General features: G+C 38.7%; 1 protein-coding gene across 3 annotated transcripts in view; it reads left to right on the forward strand.

The window, feature by feature from the left end:
* Positions 1 to 17,622, forward strand: part of LOC121327863 (tripartite motif-containing protein 3-like) — a 91,353-nt gene that overhangs the window by 18,950 nt on the left and 54,781 nt on the right. For 2 of the 3 annotated variants that reach the window (XM_041272143.1, XM_041272146.1), the window contains exon 1: positions 426 to 537. The exons of the other annotated variant lie outside the window; for it this stretch is intronic. The gene's annotated coding sequence lies outside the window, so the exon portion shown is untranslated. Of the gene's footprint in view, positions 1 to 425; positions 538 to 17,622 lie in introns of those variants that run through there. 3 annotated transcript variants of the gene reach the window in all.

Below are 17,622 nucleotides of genomic sequence, written 5' to 3' on the forward strand. Positions count from 1 at the left end.
TATATCTTTGGGTATGGGCTGAGCTCTGAAAGAAGAGGAAATAGTCTATTTGTAAGGGTCACGTTAAATGTATTGAGGGTATGGTTATAGGGTTAGCATGTTCTTGCAATATAAAAACATAGTTTTCTATAGTAGGTTACTCCCACTCCCTCTCTGTATGCGTTATTCTCTATTCAGACAGGAAGGCACAATCTGTACATTTGAAGCAGGCTCTCCTGTAGCTGCAGTCTGTTATAACCAGACTATGGGGAGGAGCTGTGGGAGGTACTGTGGCTTATGGAGCAGCAGCTAGAACACAAAAAAGCAGCACATAAGGGGGAGGGGGAGGGGGGGTGTCTGGGGGCTGAGATGGCTGACATCACCGCCCAGCTGTTCTCATTCATTGTGTGTGTGTGTGTGTGTGTGTGTCTTTGTGTGAGAAAGGGGGGGGGGGTTAGTGAAAGAGAGCTGCAGTGAGTTTTCCTTAAGTCACCAGGGCCTGTTTTCTCCTGACAGGAAGCAAAAACGGGGACTGAGTGATTCCACACCCTTGCTGCAGTAAGTGTATATTCCTCTCAATCTGCCTGCGTCTGTGTGTGAGTGTGTGATTCCAGCTTTGACAATCAGTTTTGCTACTCATGCTAAACGGCCGTGTGTAATCTGTGAATGTGCTGTACTGTAACTGGAGCTAGGAAGGAATGCCGTTGTTGTTGTTAGCTGCTGTTGCCAGACTGGTCTCTTCTTGTGTGCTCTGATTTTGAGCAGGGCTAATTTCATCCAACTGTAATGTGAGGAATAGAGAAGTGCCATTTTGGTTTTTGTTTCACTGTACATTATTTTCTCTGTGAATTATTTACTACAACATACATGTTCTTGCCTTATTTTGAATGTCAGAACATGGAGCTGGTTCTTTTTGAGAGATCCGCCTACTGCAGCTTGTCCAGGCCTGGCTGCACCAACTGTGAAAGATGACATCCACTGTACAGCCCCAAAAAACAGCTTTAACACCCCTAGCTGTCTTGTGGCACATTGGAGTGGGATTATTTAAAAACAAACACTAAGTACTAAATGTCAGAGATATATATTGGAGAATAGGAAATGCAATCATTCATCATCATCATAAAAACAATTAAATTGCCAATCTCCACCCCTATATTTTATGAGTTATAAGAACATAAGAACATAAGTTTACAAACGAGAGTAGGCCATTCAGCCCATCTTGCTTGTTTGGTTGTTAGTAGCTTATTAATCCCAGAATCTCATCAAACAGCTTTCTGAAGGATCCCAGGGTGTCAGCTTCAACAGCATTACTGGGGAGATACGTATTCAGAGCAGCTACTTGGTCCAATAGCTCTGAAACTGAAGAGAGCAGATGGGAACCCAGCAGTACAGCATGAACCTCATTAACTACCAGGGCTAGTTACCAGGACCAGTGGCTTCTCTGATAATATTAACACAAATAAGGTTGGGTAATATTACATATTTGCATGTGCAGTTGTTATGGGAAATGATAAGTCACGTATAGTGCATTGCTAAGGTAGTGTTGTCAAGCTTCGTGGAACTCCTGGTTCCTGTACAAATGTATGCCTTGACAGCAGAGTATTAACAAAGGTTTTATCTTCACTGTATCCACATGCTGAGCCATGGTCAAGTATGTTAGTCTTTTTTGAGCAGGCAATGTTGCTTCTTTTTTTTTCTCCAAACACTTGCTGTTTAAACAGAATTAAAAAATTCTGAGGGCACTGTCAGGGAACAAAGCACATTTGGCAATAGTAAGGCAGGCAGTTTAACGAGGGTAGATGCATTACAGCACCGAGGAGTGATAACCTTGATGTATTGTACTTACTGTTTTTTTTTTTCAGAATAAAACTTTATCAATGAGTTTAAAAGTTTACAACAATTCAAAACAAAGACTTCATCTAGAACTTAATAAAAAATGTATACATCAAAAATGCATGTTAACAGTAATACATAACTCACCAGTTCATAAGAAAACAGCTAATAGTATATTTTAAGATATGTTTCATACATATTTAATAAATAAAGATAAAATGGTGGTATCTAATATATTTCTATCAACAGGCTTAAAGCTTTGCTCCAAAATGTAATGAATAAATCAAATTTCTGTCATTTATAATAATAGTTTCTCTCAAATTCTAAAAATTCTATTGACGTGCGTCTCCGTAACTTCAATGCTGGTGGACTCATATCCTTCCAGTTTATTAAGATGCAATGATTAGCAGTGGTCAATAAAAACAAAAGGACTATTTTCTGAAATTTATTTATAAGTAGCAGTTCCCCCAAAATAATTTGTTGAGGATAATTTCTTAAAAGTAATCCAACGGTATTTGATGTACAGTTGTGGCAAAGTGGTTAATAGTGTGCAGGTGCAGGTCATCAAAGAACAGACAGTCAATTATAATCCAGGTGCAAAAGTTTGTTTTGATTTGTTTTTGTCACGGCGAAACAAACAGTAAACAATAATGATGGTAAGTAATACAGCGTCGTGTATTACTTACTTTATAGTCCTTAAGCTAGTCCCGAATTAATAGTCCTGTTATTGTATCCCCACATTAAACTCAAAACACAAACACAAGTCCGGTTACTGCTTGAATTAGTGATTGTGATACAAGTAACAAATAGACAACAAAACAAACTTTACTTCCGGGTCACTTTATAATAACCAAAACAAAGGAACAGATAACATCGCTTTGACCCCTATTTATACCGTCACTCATGACCCCTTAGTAAATGATTGCAGCCACTCCTCCAATCCGCAGCTGCCACATCATTTACCTTCCGGGTCAATGAATTAGTGTACCGAAGCTCCGTCCCTTCTCTACATGATTGACTTCCTTTTAACCCTTGGAACGAAATGTCAGGCCAAGTAGTCCAGAGTACTCTGTTCCCTTGACTTAGCGCCCTCACAGGTTGGGAGGAAGATTTACCACCAAGAATGATTGTCTTTCTGTCACAACAGTGTATATACCTTTGACCAGAATCCTTGTAATTTGCTGCATTCCCAAAGCATATGTATTAATGTTCCATGTTTACTGTCACATCTCCAACAATTTGAGTTCACTTTTAGATTTGATCTGTTTAGTTTATATGGTGTATAACGGCAGTGGTTTTATAATTTTGAATTGAATGGAGAGAAGCTTAGCATTGATGGAGCACATTTTAACATTAGAATTGATACGGCTCCAAGCTTCCTGAGAGATTTTAACCTGCACATCTTTCTCCCATTTATTTTTATGTTAGTGTGAAGCTATATACATTTGTAAAAACCTGAAACAAATTAGATCCAAAGAAGCTTGGATCCATACTTTCAATTATTTAAGAGCAAGTTTTCTAAAAATTATCATATTTTCTTGAGTCAAACCCAAATAATTTTTAAACAGCCTATGATTCAAAATGATCCTTTACAAAATAAATCACCATATCAACTAATTCCTGCTTTAGCCCATGACTCTTCTTATTATAGAGTAATTTGTGGTTATACCATAAATCTGAATAGTAATAGAATGGTTTTGAGTCACTTAACATACATGTTAAGATGGAGGAAATATGATGTCCACATTTAACTATGTACATATGTTTAAGAGGAGGTGGAGGGCCATCAAATAAAATTGTCCTGAGAGAAACAAGAGCAGACACATTTTACAAGATAGAAAGCAGAGTTAGGGATGAAAGAAAACCAGAATCTAATGACCTAAACTTATATGTCACATAATAATTTTTAGTATTAGGTAACAATATATCCCCCCCGATTATTTTGTGAAAGCATTAAAGCTGATAGCTTTTTTCCCATTCCATATAAAATTAGAGTACAACTTACAAACATCCCTAACAAGGATCCAAGTAGAATTGTAGACAACATAGACATTGTGTACGCTATCATAGGGTGAGTCATCATTTTGATTACTTCAATCTTGCCCCAAAAAGATATTGGAAATATTTGCCAGTATTCCCATTTTTATTTTATTTTCTGTAAAAAGTGGATTAAATTTTAAATCAGACAGGGAAAACAAAAGATTGAGATTGGTAATGCTTCAGATTTGGACCAGTTAACCATTTAAACAAATATGTAGCCAAAATCTTCAATGGTTTTCATAAGGCTAGGAAGGGAATTTATTAAATTGTTTAGAGTAACTAATAAATCTTCAGCATATAGTAACCTTTGAAGTATTTTCTTTAATTGTTAAACCTTTTATAGTCGTCATTTCATAAGAACATAAGAAAGTTTACAAACGAGAGGAGGCCATTCGGCCTATCTTGCTCGTTTGGTTGTTAGTAACTTATTGATCCCAGAATCTCATCAAGCAGCTTCTTGAAGGATCCCAGGGTGTCAACTTCAACAACATTACTGGGGAGTTGGTTCCAGACCCTCACAATTCTCTGAGTAAAAAAAGTGCATCCTACAATCGACATTGTCAGTACCTTTTAGAATTTTGAATGGTTGAATCACATCGCAGCGTACTTCTTTGTTCAAGACTGAATGGATTCAATTCTTTTAGCCTGTCTGCATATGACATGCCTTTTAAACCCGGAATAATTCTGGTCGCTCTTCTTTGCACTCTTTCTGGAGCAGCAATGTCCTTTTTGTAGCGAGGTGACCAGAACTGAACACAATATTCAAGATGAGGTCTTACTAATGCATTGTACAGTTTTAACATTACTTCCCTTGATTTAAATTCAACACTTTTCACAATATATCCAAGCATCTTGTTGGCCTTTCTTATAGCTTCCCCACATTGTCTAGATGAAAAAAAAAGATAAAAAGTCAACAACAACTCCTAGGTCTTTTTCATAGATTCCCTCTTCAATTTCAGTATCTCCCATATGATATTTATAATGCATATTTTTATTTCCTGCATGCAGTACCTTACACTTTTCTCTATTAACTGTCATTTGTCATGTGTCTGCCCAGTTCTAAGTCTTGTCTAGATCAGTTTGAATGACCTTTGCTGCTGCAACAGTGTTTGCCACTTCTCCTATTTTTTGTGTCGTCTGCAAATTTACCAAGTTTGCTTACTATACCAGAATCTAAATCATTAATGTAGATTACGAATAGCAGAGGACCTAATACTGATCCCTGTGGTACTCCATTGGTTACTTCACTCCATTTTGACGTTTCTCCTCTAATCAGTACTTTCTGTTTTCTACATGTTAACCACTCCCTAATCCATGTGTATGTGTTTCCTTGAATCCCTACTGCGTTCAGTTTGAGAATTAATCTTTTGTGCGGGACTTTGTCAAAAGCTTTCTGGAAATCTAAATAAATCATGTTATATGCTTTGCAGTTATCCATTATCGATGTTGCATCCTCAAAAAAATCAAGCAGGTTAGTTAGACATGATCTCTCTTTCCTAAAACCATGTTGAATGTCTCCCAGGATACTGCTACCATATAGGCAATTTTCCATTTTGGATCTTATTATAGTTTCCATAAGTTTGCATATAATAGAAGTTAGGCTTATTGATCTGTAGTTACCTGGTTTGGTTTTGTTTCCCTTTTTGTGGATCGGTATTACATAATTGCAATTTTCCAGTCTGTCGGTACAACCGCTGTGTCAAGACACTGTTGCATGGTCATGTTTAGCATTTTGTTACTTTTTTCATTTCTTTGAGTACTATTGGGAGGATCTTATCCGGCCCAGGGGATTTGTTTATTTTAAGAGCTCCTAGTCCCCTTAACACTGCCTTGGTTATGCTAAAGTTATTTAAAACTGGATAGGAACAGGTTGACATGTTGTCTGTATCCTCCTTTGTAAAAACTTGTGAAAAGTAATCATTTAATATATTTGCTATTTTTTTCTTCATCTATGATTTTGCCATTTGTATCTCTTAGACATTTAACCTCCTCTTTGAATGTTCTCTTGTATATATGCTGCCAGACTTTCTATTACTAAATTAAATAATAATGGGGAAGTGGACATGCCTGATGCATTCCACGTGAAATATTAAAGGGCTGTGACAAAACTGTACCAGTGTATACATAAGCTAGTGGACTTTTGTATAATGTTGAAATCCAATTTAAAAAGTTGCTTTTAAAGCCCATATGACATAACACTGGATATAAGAAATCCCACTCCACCCTATCGAAGGCTTTATCACATTCCACCCTATCGAAGGCTTTATCCACATTCCACCCTATCGAAGGCTGTATCCACATTCCACCCTATTGAAGGTTTTGTCGCATTCCACCCTATCGAAGGCTTTATCCCATTCCACCCTATCGAAGGCTTTATCCGCATTCCACCCTATCGAAGGCTTTATCCCACTCCACCCTATTGAAGGCTTTATCCCATTCCACCCTATCGAAGGCTTTATCCCACTCCACCCTATCGAAGGCTTTATCCCACTCCACCCTATCGAAGGCTTTATCACATTCCACCCTATCGAAGGCTTTATCCACATTCCACCCTATCGAAGGCTGTATCCACATTCCACCCTATTGAAGGTTTTGTCACATTCCACCCTATTGAAGGCTTTATCCACATTCCACCCTATCGAAGGCTTTATCCCATTCCACCCTATCGAAGGCTTTATCCACATTCCACCCTATCGAAGGCTTTATCACATTCCACCCTATCGAAGGCTTTATCACATTCCACCCTATCGAAGGCTTTATCACATTCCACCCTATCGAAGGCTTTATCACATTCCACCCTATCGAAGGCTTTATCACATTCCACCCTATCGAAGGCTTTATCCCATTCCACCCTATCGAAGGCTTTATCCACATTCCACCCTATCGAAGGCTTTATCCACATTCCACCCTATCGAAGGCTTTATCACATTCCACCCTATCGAAGGCTTTATCCCATTCCACCCTATCGAAGGCTTTATCCACATTCCACCCTATCGAAGGCTTTATCCACATTCCACCCTATCGAAGGCTTTATCCCATTCCACCCTATCGAAGGCTTTATCACATTCCACCCTATCGAAGGCTTTATCCACATTCCACCCTATTGAAGGCTTTATCCACATTCCACCCTATCGAAGGCTTTATCCCATTCCACCCTATCGAAGGCTTTATCACATTCCACCCTATCGAAGGCTTTATCACATTCCACCCTATCGAAGGCTTTATCACATTCCACCCTATCGAAGGCTTTATCCCATTCCACCCTATCGAAGGCTTTATCCCATTCCACCCTATCGAAGGCTTTATCCCACTTCACCCTATCGAAGGCTTTATCCACATTCCACCCTATCGAAGGCTTTATCCCACTCCACCCTATCGAAGGCTTTATCCACATTCCACCCTAACGAAGGCTTTATCCCATTCCACCCTATCGAAGGCTTTATCCACATTCCACCCTATCGAAGGCTTTATCCACTTTCCACCCTATCGAAGGCTTTATCCCACTCCACTCTATCGAAGGCTTTATCCCATTCCACCCTATCGAAGGCTTTATCCACATTCCACCCTATCGAAGGCTTTATCCCACTCCACCCTATCGAAGGCTTTATCCACATTCCACCCTATCGACGGCTTTATCCCATTCCACCCTATCGAAGGCTTTATCCACATTCCACCCTATCGAAGGCTTTATCACATTCCACCCTATCGAAGGCTTTATCCCATTCCACCCTTACGAAGGCTTTATCCACATTCCACCCTATCGAAGGCTTTATCCGCATTCCACCCTATTGAAGGCTTTATCCGCATCCACAGATATTACTAACACTTGTTGCCCTTGATTTTTGAAAGACTCTGAAACAGTTAAGAGTTTTAAATCATTATCTGACAAAAATCTTTGTTTCATGGAGACCTTTTGGCCTGAATTAATAAGTCCTTCCATTGCACTGGACAAATGATCAACTATAATGCAGGCTGGTATTTTACAGTCAGTTTGGATTAGTGCTATTGGATGATTATTAGAGCAGGATAGGGGGTCCCTTTCTCCCTTATGAATTAGAGTATTACGAGATAAGTTCATAGATTGTGGTCATTGTTGGTTAGCAAATGCATGTTGAAAAATATTAAGTAAATTGGGAGCCAACAGTTCCTTGTTAAATTTGTAAAATTCTGCTGATATTCCATCTGCTCCAGGAGTGGATGGGAGTTTATCAATAGCCCTCAACACTTCTTGCAAAGAAATTGAGATTTCAAGACAGTTAGCTTGGTCCTCTTAATTCTTCAAATGATCTTCATTAAAAAATGAATTGACACTTATTTTATCATTAATGTTATTTGAAGGTAGAGTTTCTTGTAAAAGCACTTAAATTCTGTTAATTTCTTTAGGATTAGTAATTACTTGGTCATCTCAATTTTTAATAGCTGTTATGAATCTAGACTCACTAAGTTTTTTTGAGTGAATTTGCCAGAACTTTCCCAGATATGTCACATTGCTCATAATATAGCCTTTTTATTCCATTAAGGTGGAACACTGCTTTTTCTGTGAGTATGTTGTTTAGTTGACATTTAAGTCAAATAAGTAAAGTGTAATTTGCTGATGTTGGAGCTATAATAAATTTAGCCTTGGTTTCTTTGATATTTTTTTTCAAGGATTTGAATTTTGGTATTTTGTTTTTTTCTTTTTTGCTGAAGTATTATTATTCTCTCTCTGATACAGCTTTCAATGTGTCCTATACAACAGTTGGTTTTGTTTTACCATTACTATTAATCTCAAGATATTCTTTTATAGCTGACTGAATGTAGTCTGTCTTTAATTAATGAGTTATTAAACCTCCATGTTCTTGTTTTATTAAGAGACGTATTATCAGAATCCAATAGCATGTGACAGGCGTGATGAGACACTAGTATCAGTAGATGTATTGAGTGCATGTGCAACAATACATTTTGAAGCACATATCAGTCCTGGAAAGAGTTGTATGTGCAGCTGAAATAAAAAGAATAGTCTCTATCTGTGGGGTTTAATAATTCCCACATGTCCACTAAGCCATATTCAGTAATTACATTATTTAAAGCTGATGATATTCCCTTAAATCCACATGTATATTTAAATGTATGCTCAACAATGTCACCCATGGTAGCATTAAGTCCTCTCCAACTATCCATGGGAGATCTCTCCACAGATTTAGTTTTTGCATTAGTGATTTATAGAAATATTACTGGTTATAATTAGGAGCATATATACTTGATAAAATAAACACATTTACAGTTAAGACCAATAAAACACCCAGATTACAAGGAAGAAAATACAATACAACAGTACAGCAGTTTAAATAACACTTCCCTGATTTCAAAGTCAAAGTAAATCTCTTCACAAACTAATAGAATTCTGTTGCTCACTCAGAGCAGTCTATCCCTGGTCCAGACGCCCTGAGTTAAGCGCCTGTCCTCTTTTTAAAGTCTGGGCAGTCAAATTGCAATCACCGGCACCTTCCGACACACTGCACTGCACTAATTAAACAGGTGTGTCTATTCACAGTTCTAATGGAGAAATCAACGTGGTCCATTTAAGGCCCACCTTAAACAACTCATAACACATTGCAAATCTTTCAGTCAGAAAAATCCTGCTCAGGAAAATAAAGGATTATATTCTAAAATCCTGAGCAGAGCGATGTCGTCTCACGTCCGTCCAACTTCATATTGTACTTATTGGAATTGTTTATTTATGTATTAGAAACTGGAGTGACTTCATCCTCAATGCTGGCTTAGCAGCTAGGCAGGTTCCAGACACTTTAGGATAGCTCTGTGGTTTTGGGCTAATGGCACTAATGTTAACGTCAACAGTCTCCAAATTTCTCGCTAATTACAATAAGCACTGTAAACAGGCTACATTCAAAACAAAGATCTGGACAACTGGAAAATGTAAACAAACGTTTTTAAAAAAGCAACAAAATTAAAATACAAGAAGAAAAACACTTAAGGCTGGTTCATACTTCAGACTCCAACATAATTTCTGGTTGGAGTTGAGGGTCTCCGACCCTGTGCGACAGGTCGAAATTACGTCATCCACTCTTGCAATGGATGGATGATGTTGAAAAATGTCAATATTTGCTGCATGGTTGAATGCTGTTAACCATTATGGAGCAAGACTTTGAGGAACTTTTATTAGAAGTGAGTAGTTTTTCGAGATTTACAATTATACAATGTAAATACAGAATAATTGTAAATCTCGAAAAACTACTCACTTCTAAATCTTTTGTAGTCATCTTTGTATTACTTTAGTATAAATACATGTTAATTTGGATTCATATGTTGTTTTTTTCTGACTTTATGTGAACGAAAAGACACACATTTGCCCATTTTCCCATTGGAAATAGTGATATTTTGAAATATCACTGTCCTGGTCACAAAAGCAAAGTTTGTGGGGAATAATAGCCATTTTCTATACTTTTGAGGCATAAGCAATTAAGAAATAACACTTACTACCCAGTAACAAAAATTGTGTTACATAGTGTTATTAAAAAATAAACAGAAAATGATAGGCGAGAAAAGCCTGGGGACACACTTTGTTACCATGGCAATGGAGCACACTCAGCAGTCCTGTGTGAAGGCGTTGCTACAGTAATCGAAACTTGATGAGGCACCGTCTTGAAGGCGGTCAAACTGAAATTTACAGTATAATCGTAAATCTTGAAAAACTACTCACTTCTAAATCTTTTGTAGTCATCTTTGTATTACTTTAGTATAAATACATATTAATTAGGATTCATATGTTGTTTTTTTCTGACTTTATGTGAACGAAAAGACACAAAAGCACCAGTTTTCTCATTGGAAATAGTGATATTTTGAAATTTACCTGTCCTGGTCACAAAAGCAAAGTTTGTGGGGAATAATAGCCATTTTCTATACATTTGAGGCATAAGCAATTAGGAAATAACACTTACTACCCAGGAACAAAAAAAAAAAAAAATAATTGTTACACAGTGTTATCACAATGATTCGGATAATTAAGAAGCAGTATAAATTAAGCAAGTGCTTAGAGCTCAATTCAGGTGTTTATTGCTTTCAGTTTAAGGGCAAATTAAAAACCATGTCCCGTCCCAAAGTGTTCCGGAATTATGGGGTCAGGTGGCAACCCTAGGCAGAGCTGAACTTGAACTTGACAATTTTGTGGTTTCGAATACCAGTATCTTTGGTTTTACTGTATTTTTTCTATTTTAAAAAAAATGGCTTCTGTGCAGAACGACATACTAACTGCGTTAAAGCAACGTGGGTTTTCTCAAAGATCCAATGAAGAGAGACATGTCATTATGAAGGAGGGGGGAATAAAACCTGTGCTGGATGTTTTAATGAAAGACGGCAAAAGAACACAGCAGTTTCAGGTGTCTTGGTAATGAGCACATAAATGGCTGACCAGCAGCACCATGAGTAACAAATTATACTGCTGGCAATGTTTGCTGTTTTCTATAAAAAAATTAGTTTGGGCAAGGGATGGCTACTGTGACTGGAAACACCTGTCAGTGCGACTTTGCACAGCTCGTCACAGGAGCACATAAGGAATGAGGTTTCCCTGAAACGCTCAAAGCGGAAAAGCACTACCATAGATGTGTTACTCATCGAGCAAAGGTGCCTTGCTGTCTTTGAGCACAACCCCCCCCCAAAAAATAAATAAAAAACACTCAACCTAAAATAAATCTAACGTTGAAGTTTTGTTCCAAAAATTTTGTACAAATCATGTGTGATTTTTGGGGAATTCAACGACCGTTTATTTAGTTGCACAGGTTTATGTTTCATGATTTCAAATCTTAGCTCTTTGGTACAAAAGTCAGGCCAAGTAGCTGGATCATAAAAGTCACATAAAGGTGACTGACTGGGTACCGGGTTTAGAGTACATGATTCAGTACCTTGTATTTGCTGTTGTTGTATATTTCCAATCCAATGTCTCTGATTCACTTCTTTCCTCTGGCTCAACTGTTGTTTATTTTTATTTTTCGTGCGAGGAGGTTGGCAGTTCCGCTGCCGCACTATACGTCCATCTGCTGTTGTCGGCCCACTTTTAAACCATTTACTGTACACTTTTTTTTTTTTTTTTTAGCATTCTTTGCTTCTTTTTGGGAAATTTCTAGCTGTCTTTTCTGCTCTTTTTGCTTTGAACAACCCGACTTGTGTTTTGTTGGCATATTCGATATACCGTTTGTAATGTACTTATTACCACAACTGTGGAAAAGTTAGCTTACTTCTGAGCGCTTTTTTTTTTTCGCACAGAGAATTAAAGTTGGCTGATAGGCCTATGTGTTTATTTTTTTCAGAACTATTTGTGATGATATACTTTGTTGGTAAATTGTTTATTATAATCTTTATAAACAGCAGCTGTGAACGGAATGCACCCCACCCCATCAGCTAGGGTTGATATTAAAATGACAAAAGTAGGGGAATGTGATGTTAGGGTTTTTAACCTTAACTCTGCATCATCCCTCCCCCTTACAAGCAGTGGAAGGGGCAAGGTAAGGAGCAATGTACGTGATTTAATAGTGTGTTTATATCTGGGCACTGCTTAGGCAGGTCTAGTAGGAGACAGATATGTAATAGCGACACCAACAACACATTGTACCTGTAAAAATTCTACCGCCATGGTCAGTGTCTAGTGTGGTATCCACATGTTTGTTGTGCTGTCAGTTTGTTGGGTGGGAGTGGGGAGCTGCATGCAGGGCAACATGAGGGAAGTGGATATGTATGGCCGATTGTGGGACAGAGGTGCATGACAGGAGAACTACCAACTGTGCTGTAATAGGGATCTATAAGATGTCCCAGTCTGTTGTGTAGAACTGCAGATGTTCAATGCCATAACACATCATTTTACAGGGGAGGAGGAGGTGTTGGGCTGACAGTCACATTCATAGTAACATGGAGAGGTGGTAACAACCAAGAGTTTTCTAGTGTCATACTGGATGAGCAACAGAATACAGACAGATGTTTAATGGGAGGGATGGCCTCACCATCACAGTTGGGCTATATGGTCATGCTGTCATACTCGTATGTTCTGTTACCATTTCTCCAGTGTCTTAGGATTATGTTGGCAGATAGCACTCACACGCTCTATAAATAGCCATCCTTATGCAGTGACACTTGAAAACTTTTTATGCTTTTTATTTTGCAAAAAATGTTTGTATGCATTGCCATACTTTAATATTCTATGGTTTGACCATGGTGACAATATATAATAAACATTTGTGCTTTATAGAATTCTCACACAACATACATTGCCCCTATTTTAGCCTAAGGCACATTTTGTGAGAAATTATTTTTACGTAACACACCTAGGACAAAACTACTAGTTCCTGCAACTATGGTGTTTCTTTACTGTTATAATGTTTTATCTCTCAGAAAATGTACCATTACTTTGCACTTAATGTATGTCTTTAGATAATCTATAAGGATTTAAAGAAAAATTTACAAGCATCGGGCATAATAGTCCACGAAAGAACTATACAAAGGCACCTGAAACGCTCTGGAAAGCTCTCACATCTCTTAACAGCTTACCATGGTAAATTTGCACAGTAATACTGCAGTGTACCATACTTCCATGCCTGAATTGTGCATTTACTGTTTTTAGTTAACCATAGTTTGAACAATGCTTTACTATAGTAATCTCAGGACATACTGTAAATAATGTAAGAGGGTTATTATTTTTTATGCTACAAATTCAGAAAATTCTTTGGAAAAGGTTAAACAATGTTAAGCAGTGAGTAAGCCTTAATAAAAATATGTAGTATAGAAAGGGTTAAGCAATACATATTAATTTATCACAGATTTACTGTGAAGTTGTAGGATGACACAATCATTTGTATACAGTACATTTGTACATTAGTTCACCAGAACAAATGTATATACAACTGTGCAATAGTTCACCAACCAGAGTGCAGGAATGATCCCCATTGTGTTCTGCTGCACCTGGGTTATGAGATCCCTATTGTGTTCTGCTGCACCTGGGATATGAGATCCCCATTGTGTTCTGCTGTACCTTTGTTATGATATCCCCATTGTGTTCTGCTGCACCTGGGTTATGAGATCCTTGATGTATCTGGGATATGAGATCCTCATTGTGTTCTGCTGCACATGCATTATGAGATCCCCATTGTGTTCTGCTACACATAGGTTATGAGATCCCCATTGTGTTCCGCTGTACCTGGGTTATGAGATCCCCATTGAGTTCTGCTGCACCTGGGTTATGAGATCCCCATTGTGTTCTTCTGCACCTGGGTTATGAGATCCCCACTGTGTTTTGTTGCACCTGGGTTATGAGATCCCTGCTGTGTTCTGCTCTACCTGGGTTATAATATCCCCATTTTGTTCTGCTCTACCTGGGTTATGAGATCCCTGCTGTGTTCTGCTCTACCTGGGTTATAATATCCCCATTTTATTCTGCTGTACCTGGGTTATGATATCCCCATTGTGTTCTGCTGTACCTGGGTTATGAAATACTGTGGCAGAGTGAAAAATAATCTACGGAAGCACGTAGCTGCACATACACAAAATGACTCCCTTGCAATTAGCTACGGGGCAGGCAGCGATTGGAGAAACTCTGTCACCGGGCTGATTACAGGGAGGAGTTGGGTGTTACAAAGGGGATACAGCTGCACAAGTACGGCCCCTTGTGCTGAACACGTAACATACAGCCAGAGCTATTGTTTTTGTGAATGGTGTTACGTCTTTGTTTTTGTTTGTGTTCCAGAGGAGGAGTAGAGAAGCAGGAGCTGCAGCCACAGAGCCAGCACTTAACCCTGAGCACTATCCTCACTGCACAGACATGCACCACGATCCCTCGGATTCTGAAGAGCACAATTTCATGCACCGTGGATTAGGATTGCACTGTGTAATTTTTGTTTGGGGTTGCAAGCCCGCCGTGTACCCTCCGATACCATCGTTGGTAGGGGGGCGACCCTTTTTTGTTTCTGTATTTAAAATAAACAGTGACATTCTTTTGGGAGATACTTACTGTCTGGACAATCACTTTGTACACCGCACCACTCCTTTCACTGTCACAGATCCGCACTGTGTTCTGCTGTACCTGGGTTATGAGATCCCCACTGTGTTCTGCTGCACATGCATTATGAGATCCCCATTGTGTTCTGCTGTACTTGAGTTATGAGATCCCCATTTTGTTCTGCTGTACCTGGGTTATGAGATCCCCATTGTGTTCTGCTGTACTTGAGTTATGAGATCCCCATTGTGTTCTGCTGTACCTGGGTTATGAGATCCCCATTGTGTTCTGCTGTACCTGGGTTATGAGATCTCCATTGTGTTCTGCTGTACCTGGGTTATGAGATCCTCCTCTACCTGGGTTATTGTGTTCTGCTGTACCTGGGTTATGAGATCCCCATTGTGTTCTGCTGTACCTGGGTTATGAGATCTCCATTGTGTTCTGCTGTACCTGGGTTATGAGATCCTCATTGTGTTCTGCTCTACCTGGGTTATGAGATCCTCATTGTGTTCTGCTCTACCTGGGTTATGAGATCCCTGTTGTGTTCTGCTGTACCTGTATGTCACACTTATATTGTTGCATATATCTGGCGACCTGCTTATCCAATTGTCTTGAAACCTGATATTAACATTATTTAGCAAGATTTGAGAGTATTAGATTCTGGGTATATATGGAGGTGTCTGGCTGTCTGTTTATCCATACATCTGTACAAGTATTTCACATGTTTTAATATATATGGAGAATAGAAATTGTGATTAAATATTGTATTGCTAATTTTTATTGTATACTTTATTGCATACTTTGTAAAATGCCATACACAATTAAGTGGCATAAATGTAGGACAGAGGATAGGAGATACTTTCTTCACAGACAGTGGTGAGGGTATTGAGTGGGTTACCTTGGAATGCTGTTGAGCCTAAACCACTGGGAGTCAATAACACCCAACTTGACAACGTTTCAGATCAATCAGTAACTAGGAACCGGACGAGGCGGATTTAGTTATAAGACATTCATAACGTTGTAACCATATCGTTCTACTGTAAAAAAATAAATGAGAAAAGCTTCTGCAGTTCCAATATTGTACATTCTAGTTCGCATCAGAACTAAACATGCAGTGCAGTGTTTGCGCTGCAATTTGAAATGAATGATTATCACTATGTAACACAATTTTTGTTCCTGGGTAGTAAGTGTTATTTCCTAATTGCTTATGCCTCAAAAGTATAGAAAATGGCTATTATTCCCCACAAACTTTGCTTTTGTGACCAGGACAGTGATATTTTGAAATTTACCTATTTCCAATGAGAAAACGGGCGAATTTATGTCTTTTCGTTCACATAAAGTCAGAAAAAAACAACATATGAATCCAAATTAACATGTATTTATACTAAAGTAATACAAAAATGACTACAAAAGATTTAGAAGTGAGTAGTTTTTTGAGATTTACGATTATACTGTTAATCACTTTCACGAATCAGCCCCCAAATGTAATCTCCCATCATGTTCTTGTTATGCTGTCCTTGGTAGCGACGTTCAAAGTCCAGTATATCCTGGTGGAAGCGCTCGCCTTGCTCCTCCGAGTATGCTCCCATGTTCTCCTTGAATTTATCAAGATGATCATCAAGGATATGGACTTTGAGGGACATCCTATAGCCCATTGTGCCGTAGTTCTTCACCAGAGTCTCAACCAGCTCCACATAGTTTTCGGCCTTGTGATTGCCCAGGAAGTCCCGAACCACTGCGACAAAGCTGTTCAAAGTCGCTTTCTCCTTACCAGTGAGCTTCTTGGGGAATTCATTGCACTCCACGATCTTCTTTATCTGTGGTCTGACGAAGACACCGGCTTTGACCTTTGCCTCAGACAGCTTAGAAGTCTTGAAGGTACTTGAAGGCTGCCGACTCCTTATCTAGAGCTCTGACAAATTGTTTCATAAGGCCCAATTTGATGTGCAGTGGTGGCATCAGCACCTTCCGGGGGTCCACCAGTGGCTCCCACTTGATGTTGTTCCTCCCCACAGAGAACTCGGTCCTCTGTGGCCAGTCCCGCTTGTGGTAGTGCGCCTTGGAGAACCATCAGGAATGCCACCATTGCAGCCTCTTGATGCCATCTCAGAAAAATGCAGATATGTATCCACTTAGGCAGCTGGTACTAAACTGAACTGGTGGGCTTAAGGCCCCTGTATTTATACTACTATTTATATTACTGGAAAGTTAGTAATACCAAGTTACTCCAAGTTTACTCAGCACTGAATCTATTTGGAATGTTCTGGAAAATAGGTAAATTTAAAAATATCACTGTCCTGGTCACAAAAGCAAAGTTTGTGGGGAATAATAGCCATTTTCTATACTTTTGAGGCATAAACAATTAGGAAATAACACTTACTACCCAGGAACCAAAAAAATAAATAAAATTGCTACACGGTGTTATATTTGACTCCACGGGTTACTAAAAGAAGGCTATAAGAAAGACTAAACTAAATGCCATAAAAAAAGCCCTGCACTTAGTAATATCTTTTATTTGGGATATAGGCAGTCTAATCTGTCCTACTGTAAATCAATGGGCTCTGGAACTAGGAGCCATAATCTGTAATATGACCATAACCCTGCTGTACTGCATCTTTATTCTCTTAGGGTGAAATTAAACTAAAGATCTCTACACTACACTTCGAAACTGAAAAAAAAGCAGTAAAAGTGGGATTACAGATAGTGACTCATGTGCATATTGCTTGTTGACAGATCTCTCGACGATGAAACAGACTCCAGGAATACAGGCACCAATAAGAGCAGTGGGCAGGTGG

The sequence above is a fragment of the Polyodon spathula genome, chromosome 15, assembly GCF_017654505.1.
Source record: "Polyodon spathula isolate WHYD16114869_AA chromosome 15, ASM1765450v1, whole genome shotgun sequence".
NCBI lineage: Eukaryota > Metazoa > Chordata > Actinopteri > Acipenseriformes > Polyodontidae > Polyodon > Polyodon spathula.